Consider the following 6,193-nt stretch of genomic DNA (forward strand, 5'->3'; position numbering starts at 1 on the left):
GCGAGGCGCTGCCAAGCCAACGAAGCCCAAGGCTCAGCAGCGCACAAGTCCTTTGCAGGTCAGCCACTGGCACCTGGTCTGCCTGGCTGCCCCGTGCCCTGACGCACAGCTGCCCCCCTCACCCCAGGCAGCCTGCCTTCGGAAGGGCAGCTGTGTTCCCCTGATTGATTTTCTTCTTTAACCCTCTAGGACCTGTTGACTTGCTGCTCTCCCTGTCACAGCCCTGATGCCGCAGGCCTACAGCAACTGATGGGGCTCACTCCGGGGGGGTGGGGGGTGGGAAAGGGGACCTTTCTCCCCAGGTCGTTTGTGCTGCTTCTCCTCCCTAGGGCGTGGGGTGGGGGTGAGTGGGGCAGGAGGGAGGACGGTAACGGCCACCTGATTTTTAAAGCAGTCGAGACGGAAGGACTAAAATGCTCGAGGCACTTTGGTGGTGGGCGGTGCGGAGGCAACGACTGACACTGCTGGGGCTGCGGGAGTGGGGAAGGTGCAGAGAAACATGAGCTCTGCGCACGCAGTAACAGTTCCGTTATCCCGGCGAACGTGACCCAGAGCCGGCGCGGGTCTTGCCCCAGAGAAGAGTCACGGACGTCGTGCCGCTGCCGCCGTGCTGTGCTACGGCAGCCGGGAATCGCGCATGCGGAGTGGCGATGGTGGACCCTGCTGACACCGTGCGGCCAAAGTGCGGTACCGCACCCGGAACAGACGCATGCGCAGTGGCGACGATGTGTCACTGCTCGCTGCTGCCACCGAGCGACCGAACCGCGGAACAGCACGGGGGGCCAGCTGCGCTACCCTGCTCGCGGCAGTCACCGAGCGCTCAAAACCGGGTACTGCAGACGGGCAGCCGCCCGTTCCCGAGGGTGAAGTTTTTTCGCTGGTCGCTGCTGCCACCGTGCAAGCAGATGCCGGTACTGCAGCCAGGCAGTTCCGTATGCACAGTGGCGCTTTACTTTCTGCCCCTGCTTCCACCGACCGCCCAAACGCTCGCAGTGCAGGTGGGCAGCCGCGCATGCGCAGTGGCGCCTTTTTGTGCTCGCTGCTGCCACCGAGCGATCAAACCGCGGTACTGCAGGTGGGCGGCCGCGCATGCGCAGTGGCGCCTTTTTTGCTCTGCTGCCACCGTGCGACCAAAGAGCGGTACTGCAGGTGGGCGGCCGCGCATGCGCAGTGGGCCTTTTTGCTCTCTGCTGCCACCGTGCGACCAAACCGCGGTACTGCAGGTGGGCAGCCGCGCATGCGCAGTGGCGCCTTTTTGTGCTCGCTGCTGCCACCTTGCGATCAAACCGCGGTACTGCATGTGGGCGGCCGCGCATGCGCAGTGGCGCCTTTGTGCTCTCTGCTACCACCGTGCGACCAGACCGGGGTACTGCAGGTGGGCAGCCGCGCATGCGCAGTGGCGCCTTTTCTGCTCTCTGCTGCCACCGAGCGACCAGACCGCGGTACTGCAGGTGGGCAGCCGCGCATGCGCACTGGCGCCTTTTTGTGCTCGCTGCTGCCACCGAGCGACCGAACCGCGGAACAGCACGGGGGGGAGCTGCGCTACCCTGCTCGCGGCAGTCACCGAGCGATCAAAACCGGGTACTGCAGACGGGCAGCCGCCCGTTCCCGACGGTGAAGGTTTTCCGCTGGTCGCTGCTGCCACCGTGCAAGCAGATGCCGGTACTGCAGCCAGGCAGTTCTGTATGCACTGTGGCGCTTTACTTTCTGCCCCTACTTCCACCGACCGCCCAAGCCCTCGTAGTGCAGGTGGGCAGCCGCGCATGCGCAGTGGCGCCTCTTTCTGCTTTCTGCTGCCACCGTGCGACCGAACCGCGGAACAGCACGGGGGGAGCTGCTCATGCGCAGTGGCGCCTTTTTGCTCTCTGCTGCCACCGTGCGATCAAACCCGGGTACTGCATGTGGGGGGCCGCGCATGCGCAGTGGGCCTTTTTGCTCTCTGGTGCCACCGTGCGACCAAACCGCGGTACTGCAGGTGGGCGGCTGCGCATGCGCAGTGGCGCCCTTTTGCTCTCTGCTGCCACCGTGCGACCAGACCGCGGTACTGCAGGTGGGTAGCCGCGCATGCGCAGTGGCGTCTCTTCATGCTCTCTTCTGCCACCGTGCGATCAAACAGCAGTACTGCAGGTGGACAGCCGCGCATGCGCAGTGGGCCTTTTTGCTCTCTGCTGCCACCGAGCGACCAAACCGCGGTACTGCAGGTGGGCAGCCGCGCATGTGCAGTGGCGCCTTTTCTGCTCTCTGCTGCCACCGTGCGATCAGACCGCGGTACTGCAGGTGGGCAGCCGCGCATGCGCAGTGCCGCCTTTCTGCTCTCTGCTGCCACCGTGCGATCAGACCGCGGTACTGCAGGTGGGCAGCCGCGCATGCGCAGTGGCCACCCTTTGTATTCTGCTCGCTGCTTCCACCAAGCGACCGAACCCCGGGACTGCAGGCGGGAGCTGCGCTATCCTGGTAGAGATTTCCACCCGCCCCTTACCCGATCGCGGCAGTCACCGGTCGATCAAAACCGGGTACTGCAGACGGGAAGCTGCCCGTTCCCCAGGCTGAAGTTTTCCTCTGGTCGCTGCTGCCACCGTGCAAGCAGATGCCGGTACTGCAGCCAGGCAGTTCCGTATGCGCGGTGGCGCTTTATTTTCTGCCCCCTACTTCCACCGAGCGCCCAAACCCTCGTACCGCAGGTGGGCAGCCGCGCATGCGCAGTGGCGACCTTTTAGCTCTCTGCTGCCACCGTGCGACCAAACTGCGGTACTGCAGCCAGCAGCCGTGCACGGGCTGTAGCGACATTTTGCCGCGCTCACTTCTCCACGCCACTTAGTGACCCCCCGCACGCTACGTGGTGACGTCACCGTGGGGGCCGGAACCGTGTAGGCACAGCCCCTAGCGACAGGTGTTGACCCCTTGCGATAGCCCGTTGAGGGCGGTCCTGATACCCCTCGCCACGCTCTTAGCAACGGGCCCTGCCCCCGGCGATGGGCAGGCGGGCCGTCTGATGTCTGACCCACCTGGCCCCACCCACCCACTTTGGTGCTGTGCGGTGCACTTTGCTCTCTGCTGCCACCCTGCGAGCCTTCATCCCTCGGGGGGGCTCGGCCCGCCCCTTTTGCGGGGCGCTGTGGGAAGGGCGGGGGCGGGGCCCGGGGGTCGAAGAGCCCCAGCCGGGGCTCGGGCAGCTCTTGCTGCCCCTGGGCTTCTCTGCCGTCGGTGCTCCCGTGTTCCCTCGGGCGGTCGCAGCTTTGGGGCTGTCTCAGCCCCCCGGGCAGGCGTGCTCTGGCGTTTAGAGAAGCGGAGGCGTTGCCTGAGGTAAGGATTCCAGAGCTTGGCACTCTTTGGCAGCATCTGTACTAGAAAGGTCCCTTGTGGCCTGCTTTGCTTTTTTTCTCCCGGGATGTTGTTTCGGGCGCTGAGGGGGCGGTGAGACGGTTTAGTGGTATGGTGTTCTGTTTGGGGTTTGTTTTTTGCTTTGCTGGTTTTCTTCCCCCTTGTGAGATCATTTCATTCATTTATCATTTCATATTATCATTTACCCCACGCCATTTCCGTCCCCTTTGGGCAGCAGCGGATCTGCTGCCGCTTCAGGCGGCCGCTTTCTCGAGGGCGAGGAGCTGGGACGACAACGGGCCGCTGCAGGCTCTGGTCAGGGTAAGAGGCTGTTCCCTGGGGAGCCGGCGCAGGGGGAGCGGAGGTACGCACGGGCACTTGTCGGTGCCCCTGACCGGTAAAGGGAAGGTTAAATTGTTAGAGTGCAAATAAATACATTTTATTTAGGGAGGAGTCGTGACTAAATTTAATCGCACCTATTACTGAGCAAACCAGGCAGTCATTATTCCTAATCTGTAATTAAAAAAAAAATAAAGGCAGTCCTTTTTTATGCCATAAATAGAGTTGCGAGTCATTAATAGCTCAATCTAAATACAGCCGTTATTACATCAACTGCAGGCATTAATGACTCCTGATCAGAAACAAAATAAGGACAGTTTTAGAATCTACAATGAAAATTGAACTGGAAAGCTAAATTGGGAGTGGGTAATACTGAAATTGTAACAGGGCTGTTAGAAAGTTCAGAGGCAGCGACAGCTCCTGCTTCCAACCCAAGCAGTAAACGAAGCTTTAGATTCTTAAATGAACAGAAATAAAGGTGAGCTGTTAAACAGTGGCTGGGGTCAAGCGTAGGCATTAAGAAAATTTGCAGGTGCGGGTGATTCCTGACGAGAACTAACAATTCCAGAAGATTTAGATTTAAAATGACAAAGCTAATGGAGTGCCACAACCGCCCGGATGTAACTGCAGCCGCTTTGGGGGAATGCCCCAGCCCTCCCCAACCACCGCTATTAATTACTGCCAAGGAGAGCGAAAGTGAAAGTAGAAGCAGTGCAGGTGAAATGCGAGCAGTACGCTTTTCCTAAGTCATCTCTTCGTGTCAGGAGAGGAAAGAAAATGGAAAGAAGATGTTTGCAGGGGGTCTGTGCTGGGTTGCCTGCGCGTCTCTTCCGTGCGTCCTTGAGGAGGCATTTAGCTCGTGTTGGGCGCTCGCAGGTGGAGACAGGGCGAGCTGGAGGCAGGATCGGTGCTGGCCCTGAAAAAGGGATGGGCAACGAGCTGAGAGAAGAGGGGGCAAGGGCTGAAAAAGGGTCTCCAGTTCTGCAGGGAAGGCAGCGGGATGTGACTCGGCAACCGCTCTGAGGAGTGCAGGGTCATTCGCTGCGATGAAGTCAGGGTCTGCGGCTGGCCCGGAGAGGCAGCAGAAATCCCAAACTCTTTGCAGGGGTACCGGCCAGATTAGGGCAACACCTGAACAGTAAAACCATTTAGGGGAAGCAGAGCTGGGCTGCACCGCGTGGCCAACCTCCCTCTTCTCCGTGAGTCCCAAAGGGGCAGCTCCAAGAATGTGCTGAGAATTCATCCCTTGCGCTAAAAATGAGACGCAAGTAGCACCCACCCGTGAATTTTATTTTCTCTCTCGCTCTGCGGCTCCTGCCTGCTTGTCTCTCCTCAGTGCTCACCTGCACCCGTGCTCGGATGGGGCAGCTGAGGGAAGGTGCTGCCATCTCCCCAGCCCCGGCGGACCGCCCCTCAGCTGTGTCCTCTGTCAGGGAGCGTCGTCATCTCTCCTGCCTCCCAGAGCGTGTCCTGTAGTGGCAGACGCGCGGGCTTTTCCCTGCACGCGCATACGGGAAGGGAAGCGCAGTGAGAGCTGGGCTTGTCAAAGAGTAACGGGGGTGGTGGGAAGCGTAGCTAGAACCGGAGAGCTACAGCGCAAAAGCAAAGCAGACGGGACACAAAAGTAAAATGGTGCACAGGAATGCTGAGGCGAGAACTCCTGCAGCACACGGGAAATCAGTGTCGGAATCTATTTTCTTCTGACTGCCAAATTAAAAATAATGGCACGCTTTGCAACGCTAAGCTCGCTCTGATCGTCTGAACTGTTTCTTTCCAACTCCCCACCGCCCCCAGCACACCGTTCAGCCTCCTCAGCCTGAAATGCCTTGTTTTCCTTCTTTTTTTTTTTTTTTTTTTTATGACAGGGCAACTTCTGTTCCTGAGGTGGTGCCTACAGTACAGCTATCTCTTCGAAGGCAGTTTGGTTTAGGTCAGAGAATGTTTAGCCTGGACTGAATCAGCCTCTGTTTCTATTTCTGGAAATCATCGGTCCTGTGCATAAAGCCCGGAAAAAAGGAAATATGAACCAAAGGACGTGGGGCCTGCAGGGGTAGGAAAATATTTGAGAAGAGGTTCAGTGGGGAAATGATTGTTTGTCTGTGGGGCGTCCAGGCAAGCAACCCAGCTGCTAGAAAGCGGCGCTGTCCCCAGGATGGCCTCGGCGGTCCCGTCGGAGTCGGGGGAACAAGGACAAGGCAGGGTGAAGCATCTGACCTGCCGTGTGGAACGTGACTGTACAAAGCACGTGTGATGCACTGCAAGTTCATTTGTTTAAACTGTGAGTTAAAGAAGGTGTGCAGTTGCTTTGTAAACAGCCGACGCTCTAAAGCTACACCCATCTAACTGCTAGCTGTATTAAATCTATCGTATTGCTGTTTCTGCATTAAAAAAGTAACAAACCAACACACCTATGTAAGCACGTCTAAGTACAATGGAAAACCACTGTTTAACGCGTGGCATGTGTGGGTTGTTTTTTTGGGGTGGGAGGGTGGGGTGTATGACAAAAACCTGCGAGAGACACACGCACACACGC

The 6,193-nt window shown here is 58.7% G+C and overlaps 1 long non-coding RNA gene across 1 annotated transcript; it reads left to right on the plus strand.

The window, feature by feature from the left end:
• Positions 1 to 202: 202 nt before the first annotated feature.
• On the plus strand, positions 203 to 3,877 carry LOC142050943 (uncharacterized). Its single transcript, XR_012658219.1, has 3 exons — positions 203 to 1,075; positions 1,591 to 1,749; positions 2,682 to 3,877. It is a non-coding gene; the product is annotated as an uncharacterized LOC142050943 (long non-coding RNA).
• Positions 3,878 to 6,193: the final 2,316 nt, after the last annotated feature.

This window comes from Phalacrocorax aristotelis, unplaced genomic scaffold (assembly GCF_949628215.1).
Source record: "Phalacrocorax aristotelis unplaced genomic scaffold, bGulAri2.1 scaffold_64, whole genome shotgun sequence".
NCBI lineage: Eukaryota > Metazoa > Chordata > Aves > Suliformes > Phalacrocoracidae > Phalacrocorax > Phalacrocorax aristotelis.